At 44.4% G+C, this 17,722-nt stretch overlaps 1 protein-coding gene across 4 annotated transcripts in view; it reads right to left on the bottom strand.

Annotated features, from left to right (window-relative positions):
• The window catches only part of NTRK2 (neurotrophic receptor tyrosine kinase 2), a 366,665-nt gene that overhangs the window by 206,299 nt on the left and 142,644 nt on the right, over positions 1 to 17,722 (bottom strand). The window lies entirely within an intron of this gene.

The following is a 17,722-nucleotide window of genomic DNA, read 5'->3' as shown; positions in this document are numbered from 1 at the left end:
TCAGTAAAGCATGAGAGGGAGAAAAGGGAGTAATAAGGAGCGTAGATTGTTCCAGCTTCTAAGAGCTACTTATTTGCGGATTGTCTCCATCACCTTTCTAACCAACATTGCCAAAGTGGAAACATTCATGAAGACTCATAAACCCTGACTGGTTTAGATGAGATGAGGTGGTGGAGAGCCTTCCAGGTGTAGGACACTACACAGACGCGAAGGTCACCAGAACTGGCAGGGGCTCTCTCTCAGGAAGGCTTGATCCAAGAGAGTGTGACCCCAGGAGGGGGTTAGGAAAGGTGGGAAAAACAGACAACCGTGGGGTCTGAATGAACAAACATCTCCTAACCTGCTCCTACTGCCAGAGCCACTGAGTGTTTCCATATTCAGCATAACTTACATGAAGCCCATAACGCCTTAAATCCAACTGCAAGCAGGCTTGGTGAGGAGTGTCTACAGTTGGGGTGGTGGAGGGATCTAAACCACTCTTATTCTGGAGTAGCCCAGAGCAGCTCTGCCCCGAGATGTTATTGATGGCATACTCCCAATAATTACTAGTGTTCTCATGCATTGATAGATGAGAAACAATACACCTTCAAATTCAGTGAGGGAAAAAAAAATCCCTGCTATCTCTCGTGGAAAGGCAATGGCCATCCAGGAGTTCCCAGTACAAAAGAAAAACATGGAGCTTAGTGAAGAGGATTAAACTGCCTCATCCATCAAAGGCAAAAAGAGAGAGTCATAAATCCGTGAACAGTCCCAGAAGGCATCGGATGGACCTCACCATCCATCTTGGAACGTCAGAGAGGAGCTAGTGTGGGTCTTTGAGACCCGCCCCCATCACAGCCTCCTCTCACACTTGATCTGGAGCCTGACAGCTATCCAATCCAGTGAGGCCAACAAGAAGATGATTTAACAAATCAGATCCCAAGAAGAATAAGAGAGCAAAATTGGTTTAATTGTTCAATTTGGAAGAAGCAAAGCCATTCTAAACTATTGAGGAGCATGGTGTACGGTAGAAATGGCATCCAGGAGTCCGTGGAGTAAACTTGCCCTCAGATGTGCTTTGTTTGATTATTACATTGTTCAAAAAAATCTATACATGATCTGCCAACTTTTTAAAATCAGGAAATTTCATGTAAAAATACTGATTCCTGGCTTCTGTTTTAAAAATAAAATGAAATGGACAACCCTGCAGAATGATCTATATTCTGTCAGCAGAAATGAAGAAGTGACACCCTGTAGACAGGGCATGCCATGTGGCCAGGAGCCCACTGCACTGATTTATGTATTTGCCAGGACCCTATAACGGGCGATGAGTCCACAATCCCTGAATCACAGGTGATACAAGTAAATGTAACAACATCTCACTCTGCTGCAGCTTGTAGAAGAGATTGACATTTTCTTCCTTCCCTTTCTTAGAACTTTACTAGGCAAAAAAAAAAAAGTCAACAATAAAAAAATTTCATTTTTTTAAAGAAACAAAAACATATTGAGTGAGAGATACAAGAGGGATAAGTCTCCTTTTATTGTGGGGGTTACTAATGAGTCCATTTGAGTACTTTTTGGAATGGATAAGAGAATTCATCTGTTTGGAGGGGAGGATGGAAGATGGGAAATTTGTCTTATTCTCTAGAAAATCTTCTGCAGCCTGAATGTCTCTAACGACAAGCGGAATTAGGGAGAAGAAGCAGATCTATGGAAATGCAAAATTTCCCTGTCATAAGAATAAATCCTAAAAGATAAATTTTTAGCTTCAACGTAGACCGAAGTTATAGCTTTTTGACAAATGATGCTCTGGGTTGTCATGACAACCGGGTCTGTTAGAGGTGTACATAGAGAGGCCTGCCCATAAATCAGAACGCTTTAGGAAAGGGTTAAAACAAACATTTCTAGACTATTCCCAAGATGTAGTGCCAAAAATGTAATTACAGACATTTGTATCAGTCTGCCATAAAGCATGACAGCTCCAATTTTACAAAATGTTAATTTAAGAAATCTATTAAACCCACGTCCCTCTGAGAGAAATTAATATCACACCTAAGGTTGGGAGTCAGTGCAACTCAGAGGCTGTGAAAATTGGGATGGCAGAGTCAGAAAGAGAGGCTTAGAAGCAGACTAATCTATAAGCAGTTTAGTGAAGAGTTTGGGCTAGATTCTGACCATCCAGAGAAGAAATGCTCGGGGCAGATGACAATGCTCAGAGCTTTCTAGAAGCTTGAGAGAACTCAAAAAAGTAAAGATTTGGAGATGGCATTAGAAAGGAAAAGCTGATAGATGGAGGTTAGCTCACCTGGAAATACAGGGATGAAGCACCGAAGAATCATTCAATCCAGGAGGACACAGACAACAAGCAATAAAGCATTAGCAACTTCCAATGAGGTCAGGAAAAATGAGAGTTAGCTTAAAATCAGACACTAGAAAAATGCTTCTTAACTTAAAGGTCAGGAGATTCCACTCCAAGGGTCACAAATTGGCAGCCTGAGGCCAAATTGAGTGCAGAGAGAAGTTATTTCTGGCCTGCACAGTGTTCTTTTAAAAATGTACAGTGTTTGCCAACATTTAAAAATCAGGAGATTTGACATAACATTCTGGCTTCTTCTCTTTAAAAAGCAGATGATTTGGCAGCAACAGACCTGGATTCCTGTGTGGCTGGTGAGAGCAGCTGGGTTCAGAGAGCATAAACTCCATGAGGACAGGGCTTCTCCTTGTCCAGTCCTGTGGCCTGAGCACCAAGAACAGTGCAGGGCATGTAGAAGATGTAGAAGGTACGTGACCATGTTTGAATGGATGAGTGAGCAGCAGCTGCCCTCTTTATATAAGACATGTACTCTCCTGGTGATTCCCCCACCCAGACTGTTACCTGCCTGGCCCCTAAAGGCATTTGAGTTTTCCACTTCGCACTGTAAGATTTTGTTTAGTTGGGACACTCCATGTTGCCTCATGATGTGAATTCCCCATGGAACCCATTCTCATGGCCTCATGTGCAGGCCACTGAAGCAAAATGACAATGCAAATAATATTCTTTAAGGACTTAAATCATCCAAAAACAAGCTCCCCTTAGAGGGTTGGCATCAACGTTCATCCTGCAGGCAGAAAGCAGGCATAAGAGGCTTGCCAGAACCTCTTGCAGTGCTTGGAACAGAGCAAGCATCACTGATAGGCTTCAGATCTGAGCATTCACTTATTCATTCAACAAACACTGAGCCATTTCTAAGTGCTAGTGGCCATGCGGTATGTCTCTTTCACCTTGATAGGCAGAGATTTAAATTTTTATTAAATGAATGAATGAGTAGTGGGAATCACTATAGACAAGAAATACATTGTGAATCTGTTATGCGCCAGATATATACATACTTAACTAAACCTTGACCTGTGTGTTAGAAATTACTGTCCCTATTTGTAGAAAAGGAAGCTGAGATTTGGGTCCACAGCATGGGCAGAACAGGGATTCGAGCTTAGATCTGCTTGGCAGCCCCACTGTGTGCAATCCATTACGCTACCAACCTCTCAGCTAAACTCTGTTCTCAAGGGGAGTGGGTTCAATGGTGGCCTCCAAAAAGATATGTTCAATTCTAATCCCTAGAACCCAGGAAGGTGATCTTATTTGGAAAAAAGTCTTTGCAGATGTAATTAAGGAGCTCAAGATGAGATCATCTTGGATTCAGGGTGGGCTCGAAATCCAGTGACCATTATTCCTTTAATAGGAAGAGAAGACACAGAGACACAGGGAGAAGAAGGCGACGTGAAGACAGAGGCAGAGACTGGAGTGATGCGCCTACAAGCCAAGGAACTCCCAGAAGTATCAGCAGCCACCAGAATCTGGGAAAGAGGCATGGGACCAACCTTCTGTCAGATCTGCTAGGAGGAACCAACCCTGCCAACACCTCAACTTCAGACTTCTGGCCTCCACAATGATGACAGAATACATTTCTGTTTTTGGAAGCCACCGAGTGTGTGGTAATTTGTTACAGCAGCCCTAGGAAACTAATACATTAAAATATTCCTGGTCCACGGAATGGAGAAGCTCCCCAGAAAACTGTGTCTGTACTGTTCATGGTGAGGATTAGGCTGCATTCAGGATCCTAAAAATTTACTGATCTTCTTTACTTCAGAATCTCCCTATTTCTGATCAAGCCTTTCAGCCTGAGGTCTTACACAGCTGTATCCAAAAACTAGCTCGAATCTCAACAAAAGTGAACTCAACTGAGAATTACATATACTTCCTTTGCTTCTTTGGAAGCACAGTGAGACCTCTGTCAAGAATCTCATGTGGGGGCTTCCCTGGTGGCGTAGTGGTTGAGAATCTGCCTGCTAATGCAGGGGACACGGGTTTGGGCCCTGGTCTGGGAAGATCCCACATGCCACGGAGCAACTAGGCCCGTGAGCCACAACTGCTGAGCCTGCGCATCTGGAGCCTGTGCTCCGCAACAAGAGAGGCCACGATAGTGAGAGGCCCGCGCACCGCGATGAATAGTGGCCCCTGCTTGCCGCAACTGGAGAAAGCCCTAGCACAGAAACGAAGACCCAACATAGCAATCAATCAATAAAATAAATAAATCTTAAAAAAAAAAAAAGAATATCATGTGGTCCATGGCTTTGGAGAAATTCAGTATAAAGCAGCAAGAGAGGACCCAGGCTCTCCTCACCAGAGGATCAAATATGCAGCAATGCTACTATGGGAGGATAGGAAAGAAGGTGTGAATTCTGTGTGAGCCATTCTGGGGAAGCTTCTGGGAGAAAGGTGAGGATTGACCTGGGTCTTGAAAAAGGACAAAAGTAAGGATAATCATCATGATGATGCTATTATCTACTGAGCACCTACAACATGTCACATGCTGTCTTACTGACCTGCCATAAGTTTCCCATGTAATTCTCCAAGCTACCCCACAAGCTCAACCTTTGCTCCCATCATATTCTTGAGGGGAAATCTGAGACTGAGAAGTGAGTGCCAAGTTCAAGGTCACCCAGTCAGTAAGTGGCAGGACTCTGACAGCTGAATGTACAGGTGGTGAGAGGAGGAGGGTCAAACCAGGTGGCGTGAGCATCTTGGGAAAGAGGAATAGAGGTGATAGATGGGGATGACGTGGCTACAAAGACAGGCTGGACGGAAAATGCCCTTTTGAGGAGCTTGGACATGATCTGCTTAGCTTTGTGAGTGGGCAGAGGTATATGAGTGCAGGACCAACCAACGCAAATCTGTACTTTGGGAGGAAAATTGTGGACTCGGGGATAGAAGCAAGGGGACAAGAACACCCATTTGCTCCTCTCAAATATGAAGGGCCTGAGGGAAGGCAGGGGTAATGGGAGTGGAAAACACAGGGCAGGTCTGAAAGATTGGGGAGCAAGACCTGACTTGACTTCAGGACAGCCTTCAAGAGGTGAGGGCGAGGAAGCAGTCCTGGCTCACCTGGAGGTTTGGAAGGAGGAGTGAGCCATTAACCACAGCAGAGGACACAGGGCAAGGGCTGCATGGCCACCATGGTGAATTCAGTTAAAAAAAAAAAAAAATCTGATCTTTTTTGCCTCCAGGTCCCTCACACTCCAGAGATGTCTGGTTAGCAGGTGGTGCTGTAGCTTCTACCTTTTTGCCTGCCTCCGATGGATTCCCTGCAAGGCGAACTGGTTGGAGTTTAGAGGGTATATCTTTAAATTAGACACATGAATAATTTTCAGCTCTCCAAAGGAAATAGGACACTCTAGGTTTGAATCAGGCAAGATGTGTCTTGTAAGCCCAGAGCTCAGCACTGGGGTACAGAGCACCCCAAACACTGTCCGCATCTCAGATATGAACCACCAAACTCAGTGAAGAAAACTTGGAGCTGGGAGCTCCAAGCTCCCAGCTCGCAGGAGCCCTCTCAGTTCTGACTAGGAAGTTGCTGGTTTACAGCCCTTTCCTAGTTTCTATCGACCTGCCCCCGCCTTCTCCAAAGAGCCATGCTGTCTTCCCTCCAGGCAACCCAAGAGGATGTCTAGAGTCTAGGGATGTCTAGACATCTAGGGATGTCTAGACTCTAGAAGATGTCTAGAGTCAACCAGCTAGGAGTCTGGAGTCAACACACCAAGTAGTCAGGATCTAAGATAATCCAAACTCTGCACCCTGATCTCTTTCTGGAAAAAGTGTCAATAAGCAGGGGACTGGACGGGTGTCAGAAGATCAAGGTTCAAATTCTGGCTTGACCTGTGATTCTTCTTACCTATGGGCTTGGCAAGGTCACAGCTCTCGGTGGTGGGATGTGCTGGGGCCCCTGGGGCCCCCGCTCTTGTGCGCCCAGCCCGGGCAGCAGCCAGCGACTGCATCTCTTTGCTGGAGGATGGCCCTTGAGCTACTGGAGCCCACTTTTGCCTGTTGGGACCCTCAGCCAATGATCTGTGGGTACACAAATACGAGAACCCAACTACCAAATCTCTGGGGGGCAACTTACACTCAGGGGTTCCCCCTCCACCAGGCTTTGTCTGAAACCATTCTCCTGTGAGGCCCCTGCCCTGTCCTGCCTTCCTTACTCCTCCCCCAGGCAACCCTGGGACACGCCCTTCACCCGTCACTCCCAAGGGCATCCTCAGGGCAGAGTCAGCCTCCAGGAAGCTTGACCAAAAGACCAGTGTCTGCTCTAGGCCATTATGGAGGAACGTACCCTAAAGGCAGCACACTGAATATCCAGTACAAGGGTCACAAGAGGCAAAATCTGGCAAAAGGACGTGTTTTGTTTGGCTCGCGGAGACTGTAAAAAATGTGAAGGGCCTTGCCAACATTTAAAAACTGGGAGATTTCACACAAAACCCCAGCTCTCCCCTTGCCTTGAAAAATCAGAAGATCTGGCTACCCTGAGCCTGTATTCCTGCACAGCAACATTGGCAGGGGCGGAGGGCAGCTGTGCCCATGCACGGGGCCAATCCCCGCTGGCCCACCTACTCATTCCCATGACCCTTCTGGTCTCCGGAGTCAGTGGAGTTGGCAACCTATGGTGTAGCCCCATAGAAAGCACTCAGTAAAGTCTGCTGAATCCGAATAAGGATTTTTCTTGAAAACGATTCAACTCGAGGCTGCCGGAGAGCAGGGGTGAAGAATTGTGTAAGAGGACGCCTCTCTCTTTTCCTCTCCAGCTCTTTCCTCATGCCTGGCAAGGTACTGATGTACACTTCCATAAACACTCTTCCGAAAGAAGCTGAATCAATGAGGAGAGCTGCCACAATAGGACATTTGTTTGACAGGGAACACAAAATGAAATGAAATCGAATTACTGGTGGTTTGGAGAGATAGGAGAGAAAAACAAAAGCCGGTCTTAGTTTCAGATGTTGCTTCATGTTGCCATAAATAAAAGGATGGCTGCATTTTAAACATTTCAAAAATTTCAAAATGTTGACTTGCCCAGTCTGTGTACTTCTTTAAAAAAAAAAACAATGATTATAGCTGAAGCCCTTTAAACCAGTGTAACGTGGTAGTAGGTCATTTAAGGAGGTAACGGTTCCCTTGAACGCTGGAACCCAGTGGTCCAGCCAGGAGTGTTCAGGGCACTGTCAGATGGGCAGTATGATTTACAGAGAGGGGGGGGGGAGCAGAAATTAAGTACATTGCTTAAGTGGAGGTCAGATAAGACTGCTCCTATTGTATGAGAGCACCCTGTGGACCCTCAACTTCAGGGAGCATGATTGATCAAGCCACACCCTGAAATCCATCTGTGCTCTGAAATCCACCCCCTCGTTTGCACAGGGTCCATGCCCCCATGGGCTGCTCCAGCACCAATGACTGAGTGTGGTCAGGAATTCTAAGGCAGATGCATCCCAGGAGACCAGGGACACCTCTGATGGCCCACTCTGGCTCACAGAGTCCCAGCAGCCCCAAATCACCCAAATCTACCCCTAATAGCTCTGCCCACACTTCCTCAGATTGAATGGCAGTCTGGGATGCTTGACCCAGCCTTTCTTCTCTCCCCCCGTCCCCCTGTGGCCATGCTTGCACTGCACTCTGATGCTCCGCTGTCTTTTCCAGCTCCTTCTCCATTTTCTCATGCAAGAGTTTCTCCTGATTAAAAATCCTTGCAGCTTTAATCCCCTCTTGGCGCCTGCTTCTCTAAGGACACATTCTGCATTTGAAAATTCCTCCTGCCTGTATTCCAAAAAATCTGTCAGCTCTACCTAATAATCAGAGGCTCCTGACTTCTGTGAGGTAACAGGAATCCAAAGAAGGAAGTACTTACAAAATGAGCTTAAGATGAGTGGGCTTCAAGGAACTGGGTATGGAGTCAAGAGGAAAAGAAAAACAAGGAGGAGGAGGGGGAGATGAAAGAAGGAGGAGGAGACAGCTTCTCAGTAGTTCCTCTGTTTTGACACTTATCTACTGAGAAAATGGGCAGGGAGATCCCCAGAAGATGAGTTCACACCTCTGGGAAAAAATTCCTGAGACTTTCCAGATTACCTGTCTTGCTCTAGAGTCCCAGCTATTAAATTGCCATTTGGGGACGAGATGTACAGTCCTTTAGAAAATTGCTGGCCAAGAAGTCCTCCGTTGTCACAATAAAGACCACAAGGCTATCGTTCTCCACACCTCAGACCTCAACCTTTCCGACTGTCGTTTTGTGGAAAGGCAGAAAAAGGGAAGTTCACTGCCTGTGTGAAAATGCAAAATGTGCCTTTCAACCAAGAAAAGAAAGAAGACATACACACACGCTCACACACACACACACACACACACACTTATGATGTTAAGAGGGTTAATGTTAAAAGGAAGACTTCAGGCTGGTTACTTCATAATTCACAGCAAAATAGAAAAGGGAGACGAAATCAGCAGCATCGTTTATAAGCCCTGGAAAATGGAAGTCTCCAAGCTGTCATAAATAAGGATGGAAGCATTTGCCAAGTCAGAAATTTTGCCAAGTTTGAAATCCACTCAATCCTTCTATCTTGGAGCTCAGAATGGAACACCAACCTTTTGGGATTTGTAGTAACTTTTTCTCAGCAAAACTTTTTGCTATTTATAAGGAAGTAAAAGCAAAAAGCAAAAAATTCAATATGGAAAGTCTTTCTTTAAAGGAGCATTAACGCCAAGTGAGCGTTAATGGGGAGGGGATAATGGTATAAATGGCATATGTACTGGGATTAACTTCCCATTTATTCAAACAAGGCTTAACATATGCAATATTCCTATTCCACAAGTGTATGTGTGTATATGTATATGTGTGTGTATATGTGTGTGTGTGTGAATTGAGTCTTTCCTTGCTGGTGCCTCTCTCTTGCTCTCTCTCTCTCTCTCTCATTCAGACACACACACCATCCCACTTCGATGAACCTATTCCACCCAACCAATTGTAAATTTAAAATTTAAATTTTTAAAAATTTAAATTTTATTGTGAAAATTAAAGAAAGGATAAAGCATATTTGTGTGTGTTTGTGTTGGGTGGAAAGGGAACCAGAGGAAAAGTAGAGGGGAAAAATAATAAAAGGAAAAGAAAATAAAAGGGAAAATAGGTACCAAGGTACCAAGGCCTGGGATAGCTTTCACCAGTTTACACTGGGTCAAAAAGAATTAGAGCCACCAAGGTGAAGACCAGAGGTCTGATGACTATCTCGGAGCAGGCAGCCGAGGCTCCCTCAAGAGACAAAAAAAGCACTGTCCTTAGAGAGTCAGGGCCAAAAGTATGGATTTCCTAGGCAGAGAGATCTTATTTGTGTGACCTTGCACAAGTTACTTAACTTTCCAAGCCTTTTTTTCCTCACGTGTAAAGTATGCATGATAACAGTGTCAACATTACAGACACTGTAACTGTATAACCATAGCCCAGGAGGTCAAAGATGGTGTTTGTTTTGATAACTGTGGTAATCCCCGTAATGCCTGGCTCATGTCTGACCTATAATTGACAATTAATACTTATTGAATTTTGAATAGACTTGATCTAAGATAAAACAAGATAATGTATTGAAGAATTTAGTATACTTGTGTCTCAGTTGGAGTCACAGGATGATGTAGAGACATACGGGCAGGTTAAAGGGACACACAAGAGGCGGTGAGGCATGGAGATTGACCATAGTGGGAAGCTTTTCCCACCTCCAGGGTTGAAGGGACAGAGGAGCTCATCGGCATTCAACTCAACAGTATTTAGAGCAGGAGGGCCATGGAGAGGTAGCTGGCCTCCCCCAAATCCAGGTGCCTGGGTAAATGCAGAGAGAAAACTTTGTCCAGGGAGTAATCTCTGAAAAGCCTGAAGCACCCTAATAGACTGTCTTAGTTCATGTTAAAAACCTAGAACTCCCCCAAAAGGCCAAACAGTGCTGGCGCCTCTGTACTTCCCACCCGGCTCAAGGGTCTTTAGTGAAATTGCATGAACTTATCTGAAGCTGAATGCCAATTCTTAAAGCAATCTAATCTACAGTTTCATTTAGCGATTCAGCAAGACTAATCACTGTATGATGAGAATTAGTAGAAAGTGATGCAAGGGTGGCAAATCAACACAAAAGAGGCTTTGCCTTTCCTCCTTGAGAACACAATAAAATTTTTAAAAGAAGAGAGAGAGAGAGAACTGTCTGTTCATTAGTTTATGGCTGAGCAGAAATTTTAATTCAGTAAACACAGGCGCCGGGGTCTTGTGGTATGTGAGATGTGACTTGACCAAATGACTGGAAAATTAGCATGTGCCCTTGGCAGTCTCTCTCCGTCACTGGCTGCAGACGAGACATTAGGGGACAGAAGTGACGACGTGACCGCACTGCTCAGATGCTGCTCTGTCTCGTTGTGTTTCCTAGGCAAGGAGCCGCTCAGGCATCTCCCAACACCTTGTTCCAAAGTGCAGATCCTCTCCAAGGAGGTGGCAGGATGTGTCCTCAAGCGAAGCTTCCCACCACGTCCCAGACCCGCACCCTCCCCAATGTGGTTTCCCTGCCATCACATACCCTCACTGGAGAGCAGTGATTGCTCCATTTGAACGAGAAGTACTCCAGCTCAAGAGAGAAGAGAAAATTCGCTTTACAACCATGAAAACCAACAAATCCTTCTTCAGGTACAATGGACAAAGCAAACATGCTCTGGGTTTTCATTAGCTAATTAGCAACAAATACATACTGGATGCAACTTCTCTGTTTCATAAGGTAAAATTTAGAAAGCACGTGCCAAGTTCACTATGGTGCCACTTACTGGCAAGTCAAGATTGGCAAGGGCTTTGTGAGAGGCACGAATTACTGGGGGTAATGGGGAGGTGTTTACTGGGATAGAAGAGCCTCTCCAGTGACTTCAATTAGCCTTACAATCCTGCATCTTTTTTTTTAATATAAATTTATTTATTAATTAATTTATTTTTGGCTGCGTTGGGTCTTCGTTGCTGCGCGCGGACTTTCTCTAGTTGCGGCGAGCGGGGGCTACTCTTTGTGGCAGTGCGTGGGCTTCTCATTGCGGTGGCTTCTCTTGTTGTGGAGCACGGGCTCTAGGCATGCGGGCTTCAGTAGTTGTGGCAGGCGGGCTCAGTAGTTGTGGTGCACGGGCTTAGTTGCTCCACGGCCTGTGGGATCTTCCCAGACCAGGGCTCAAACCCATGTCCCCTGCATTGGCAGGCAGATTCTTAACCAACTGCACCACCAGGGAAGCCCCAATCCTGCATCTTGGCAACAATAATCTCTGCTCAACTGCTAGTGCTGGTAGGAGTGACCACTGGGCATTTGCATGGTCCTGAGGGTGCCCTAGCCACCTCGCTGGCCTCACCCCAGTCCTGGCCCTGGTCAAAGGTCCAGCCCATGCCCACTAGCTGTTTCAAGCACCGGCTCTCAGAGCCAGCCTACCTGAATTCAAATCCTGGTGTTACCACTTGTTAGCTAGGTAACCTGGGGCAAGCCCCTCAGTCATTCTGTTCCTCAGTTTCCTAACCTTTCAAATAGGAGCAATATTAGCTTCGGCCTCATAGGGTTGTTGAGAGAACAGTAAAGCACTTAAAACAGGGCTTGGCACACAGTTAGAAATCAACACCTGTTAACTATGGCTACCTTTTAGATCCTATGGTAAATATTGCTTTAAAATGTGTTAGAAAAGGTGGTAACAACAGTAAAAATACCTTAAATTAAGTGCTGGTAAAAACTTCAGTGCCACTTACTTAAAATGATTTAACAAGAAAAAAGCCCAAATTACCAAATGTTTCCTAAATAAATGAAATTTTATTATTTCAAACGTGACCAATCATGTGTTGCCTGCTAGAGCTATCACGAAAAACTACCTCAGAAAGCAGAAAAGTTATTTGTACCCCACTGCCTGTAAATACTTGTTTCTAAGGGAACTTGAAGCAAGTCTTTCCTTTCAAACAATCTCTCAGCCAATTCGTTTGTTATTTTTATTCTTAGGCAAAGATTTTCAAGTGGATAATTCAAAAGTCAGTTAATGGAGACCCCCATCCAAATGATTAAAAATTCTGAATTAATGAACAAAAGAGGAAGACCAGATTTGGGATACGACCTTCAGTGCTTTTCTTCCAGAATCCTCAAACTACAAAGCATCATTCGAACTCACTGAATAATCATAATACAGGCCCGAACAGACCATGTCCTCTTATGTTATCAAAATCAAATCTGAGTATGATCAATGTGCAAGAATCACCTGGAGGGAATCTAGGAACAGAACTAGGATAACTCCTGAGAAAGTTCCAAAGTGGTCTTCACTGCTTGGATCACATCCAGAATGACCCAGAGAGGGAAGTTCCCCTTCATTTAGATTCCGTTATTTTTACCCACGCAATCGCCGTATGACCAATACATGCAAATGAGTCTGTGATTCCAGGGCATTTACGGAGGCACACCCAAGCGCAGTGCAAACCCACGTCCTTCCAAGTATTTTTATTAGTCATACCGAGTGCCCCCCCACCCCCGCGTGTGCCGTCTCATTCAACTCTCATAGGAGCCCAGTGCAGAGGCACTACTACTATCAGCATCATCTGAGGAATGGAGTCATGAAATAGCTTTCCCAAGGTCATTCAGTTTGTGAGCAAAGCTGGGATTCAAACCTGCATAGTCTGTGTCCAATGCCTACCACCTCAAATTACCACACAACTTTCCAATGTCCAACAAAACCTGTTCTCAGCTCAGCAAATTTAAAAGGGCCTTTAGAGAAAGCACAAGTCACCAGCACTAAACCAGGGTCTTTGAAGAGAGTCAGCATACTTGGCTCAGTAAAACATCAGGTCACGTTTTTCTAATCCCTAAGTCTTCGATTTGGAGCAAAAACCTTTGCAAGGTTACGGGAAGGTGAAAGCAGTCTCAAATGAATCCGAGCTAGGAACCTTGCTTTTAGCTCCTATCCGAAAAGGAGAAAATGAGGAAGAGACAGTGTGGCCAGGCAGGAAATGGAGACCAAAGGGGTGCGAAGTACAGGCACCAGGTTAACAGTCAAGGTTCAGGATGGTACCTTATCTTCATGCCCACTTGTCTTCCTCTCTCACCCCCTCCCATGAAGCACAGGTCATCATGTTCATTTGACCACAAAGTTACTTAGAATGGAGGGGCAGAGCACCAAGTATACCGCCTTCAGGAACCCAAGTCATTCCAAGTTTTGAAAATACCAAAGAATTTCTCACTGGATATAAGTTTTATTTTTTTAATTCCCTTAAACTTTTCTGTTGTTTTTTAGGATTGCCTTTTAGCCAATGAAAATAGATCTGATGCAGGAATCAGTAAACCATAAATGTATAACTCACATTGATGAAAATCTTAAAAGCCGTATTTTTAGAAGAGACTTATTCCAGAATCTACAGTGGGTTTGGGACTCTCCCCAAACTCCCAGTGACATTTCTCACACTTTCTTCTAACACCTTTAGTCTTGGAGACCACTAACGACACACGGGGTGATGGTATGTATTTGAAGAAGGGGGGAGACATACAAGTCCCTACAGAGAATGCAAGACACATGGAGATAAATTATAAAATTTTATTGGTTTGTTAAAAAAAAATGAATGAATTCAGCAAGTACATTTATGGTCTATCCACATTGTTAAAACAGCACTTAAAAATAAAATAAAAATGATTATCCATTATTTACAGGAAACATGAAAAAAATGACTTTAAGACCTGGAACATTATGGGGAGAAAAACAGGACATGAGAATGATTCACAAGCTGCCTATATGGATTACAGCAAATGGATCTGAACACGAAATGAGGATTTGTCTTTCTCTGGAGTCTCTTGCTATTTTTTTCCTTTTTGTCTTTTCAGCTTCATTGAGGTATAATCAACAAAGAAAATTGTAAGATATTGAAAGTGTACAGTGTGATGATTTGACATATGTATACATTGTGAATAGAATCTCTTGCTATTTTATATTTGTTTATAGAAGCTCCATTCATAACTAGACTGTCTTAAAATAAAGGTGGTGAAAATCTCTGTTCTTTTCTTTGCCTTTCACACACTTATTTTTCTGTGAAAACTAAGACTCCTGACATAGCCAATGTCAACCCATCTTGGGTGCTCACTAATGACCAGCCCAAGGCTCCAAGCCACATTAGCCTGAATTAAACTCAGGGTGATTTCTCTGTAAAAATCAGATGGCTGGGAGGTCCCTTTGTTCCTGAAGACCAAAACAAGGAAATGGGCTAACTTGAGATGAAAACTGCCTTCTGTAACAACCGTTTTCATGTCACTTTCTGGATTGGGAACTCTGTTAACTTAATTCAGCCTGGCAGCACCCTGCAGAAAATTACATCCTTGCCCTGTCCAGCAGGGTCCTTAACCTTCCCAGGTGCGCTTGAATAAACCTGACACGGTTTGCAGGTGCTGTAGGTGTGTGAACACAACAGAATGCACTTAATAGAATGTCTACTTCTGTCCTAGTTTCCTGGGAGTCCAGTCTGCTGAGTGGCAGAACCCCGAGGAGTCCGCCGACCTTGACCACACAGGAATGGCACAGCCCACGTGGCTGCATGCAGCAACCCTGTGAAGACCCTGGATTTTATGGAATCTGTCTGTTACCTATAGAGTCTGGACAAAAGAAGATGAAATGAGCTTCTATTGTCGTGGGAGGAAATTAGATGAAAACAAAGGGAGGAGTTCTAGACAGAAAACAATAGAGCAGGTGAAAGTGGAAATCATCCACTCTCGGGTGGAGGGAGAGAAGAGTTAATATCGGTCCCGGTTACTGCTTTGATTCCATTTTGCAATGGAAAAAAAAAAAAAAAATGGTGTGTGCAAAGCAACCAATAAAGCAAATAAAAATAAACTCTCAGTTTGTCATGGAGTCAATTTAGAGTGTTAGAGAGAGAGAAAAGAGCCAAGGTTTTTAAGACAATCAAGAAAAAAAAAGAGGAGAGGAAAAGCAGGAGCTCCTCCATCATGCTGGCCCTCACTCCTGGCAGTGACCTGAATTCCTGCCTGTACTCCTTGAGCTGTTTACTCCTCCAACTGCTGAATCCTGATGGCCTCTGCTCTGTCTGAGGGGGAGCTGCAAGCCTCAACCACTCTGGGTGTGATTCAGGATTACCTGAAGGACTTGGAGCTAAAAGCAAAGCTCTGGGTTCTGCATTGTGGGCTTGGAGCTGGGATTGTTCACGTCTCATCTCTGCTCCCTACTCTTGGAAAGAAGACTCCGTGGGTCAGAAAGAAACCAGTCCCTGCTGCAGACCAGGAGGGAAAATCCTTGAATCCGACTGTCTCTAAAGTTTGTGGGGATTCACTTCGCCTGTTGAGAGATGGACCTCCTTTGGCCTCAGACTGATGTATCACATGATGACAGTGGGAGTTTCTTCATCTTTCTCAGCTGCCTTGGAGGGTCTCAGTGGGACCCAATTCAAGATACAGGACCTGAACCACGCCTCTTGAAGATGACACACCTGTTTTTCTTTTACCAATGGCCCTATTGGTATGTTAAGGACACCCATGAAATGGGGCCATGTGCTTTCCCATCTGAACCTGGCTGCACCTGAGAGGGCCAAGCAACATGAACACTGGTGAAAAGAAAGCCGTGTCAGACAAAACAGGAAGTAGGACTCACTAGGTGCCTCTGGCCACGTGGAACTGGGGCCCACTGCGGGATTGGGGGAAAGCATTGCTACAAGAGAGTTCCAGGCAGGGTGAGAGAGCCAAGGTCCCAGCTAGCGAAGCTATAAGACAGCCCCAAATTAAGTGACATGCTGCAGATCCCTGGGTTGCTAAACTCAAGGGTACTAAAGCGCTCAATGGTGGTGCCAGGAAGTGCTTTAGCAAAGACAAGACAGTGGGATACGGTAAGAGAACAATGATCTTGCTTTAAGACCAAAGTAACAAACTGGCAGCCCGCAGACATGTTTTGTTGGCCTACATAATGTTTTAAAAATAACTGAGCCAACTTTTTAAAAATAGGGACATTTCAGATAAAATGTCCAGGTTTCAAGTTTCTCTTAAAGAATCAGAAGGTTTGGAAATTTGGGCCTATCCCTGGGAGGCACGAGTTGGCTGGGTCTAGGTGACAGCTGCCCCACTGGAGCGGGGGGTGTTCACTTATCCGGTCCATGTTGTTCAGTTAGGGTACCTGCCTGGCACTGAAATGCCACAGCCTTGTTGGAGGGTGACAGACTTGATTTCAGCAAAACTGCCGCCTTTCCTTCTCTAATGCTGAACAAGTGCACGATACGTGCCTTTAGGAAGCTCGAAAAAGATTCCTTATAGGGGACATCAAAAGCAAAGGATGACAGAGGTGGTCTGGAGTATAGAAATGAGAAGCTGGGTTACTGATTGAGGTCTTCAGGGATTAAAAAAAAAATGAAAAGAACACAAGACCATACGAAACCATTTTCTAATAGCCTGATGGCTTCATCGTTCCCTAGGAGATGTCAACGGCTCTTTGATAGATTCAATTGCCTTATCTGTCCACTTTTCTCCATTTTAAAACAAAAATCTAGCTTGCAATTCTTTTAGCTGTTGAGGGCAAATATTCTTTTTTTCTTTTTTTTTTTTTAGGGTCTGGGATACTTCTAAAATAGTCCTTAAACAGTTCATTGCCTTTTTTATAGCTCCATGGAATAACATAAAAGCTTTAAAAGAAATTGTACCAAATGGCCGATATTTAAGAACCCTTGCCGTCCTGACAGCCTCTGCTTGGCTCTCAGTTTGAATTTCATTTTTCTTTCAGGGGGCAGGATTTCTACAATTAGCTGGCCTTTTTGTAAATCAACACTTTTGGGAAAGATCAAAATCTAAGTAGTGACAGGAACAGTCATTCAACAGTGAGCAAGAAAATGGGAATTCAGAGAATATTCAGACCTCCCCATACGCAGGGTCACCTGACCTCACACTCAAATATCTTTTTGGAAAGACAGCTTCTGAGAACAGCAGCCTGTTTATGCTTTGGAGAAACTGCCCTTCTTTCAGGAGTGGGTATAGAATAGCCAAGTCAAATGCTGTAATCCATAGGACTCCGTGAAATGTCTGCATCAAGCAATAACATACTTAGCGGCTAATGTAAAAGATACAGTATAAAATATTCATCACGCATAACCTTTTTATATCAAGCGGTGCCTAAATGGATCCTGGTTTATTGAGATTAATGCCTTGGTTACACAGGATTCAAAACAATGTTTCCGAACATGTTGGACTAGTTAAAAAACTATAAAACCTTAAAGCTGAACTGCAAAACTTGAGTAACCATCTCCCCTCCAAAAAAGGCTTTTTAAAAACGTCAGTAAGTTTCCAGTTCAGCTGTGGCATCTATATGCAGACGTTAACAGTCAGAGCCAATTGTGTTTTCAAACAAAATGCTCCAGGCCTGGCTCTGAAGTTCCCCTAACAAGAAAGGTGTGAA

Source organism: Eschrichtius robustus, chromosome 10 (genome assembly GCF_028021215.1).
Source record: "Eschrichtius robustus isolate mEscRob2 chromosome 10, mEscRob2.pri, whole genome shotgun sequence".
NCBI classification, from domain to species: domain Eukaryota; kingdom Metazoa; phylum Chordata; class Mammalia; order Artiodactyla; family Eschrichtiidae; genus Eschrichtius; species Eschrichtius robustus.
Note: the sequence above shows the minus strand (reverse complement) of the source record. Positions and strands in the feature narration are given on the sequence as shown.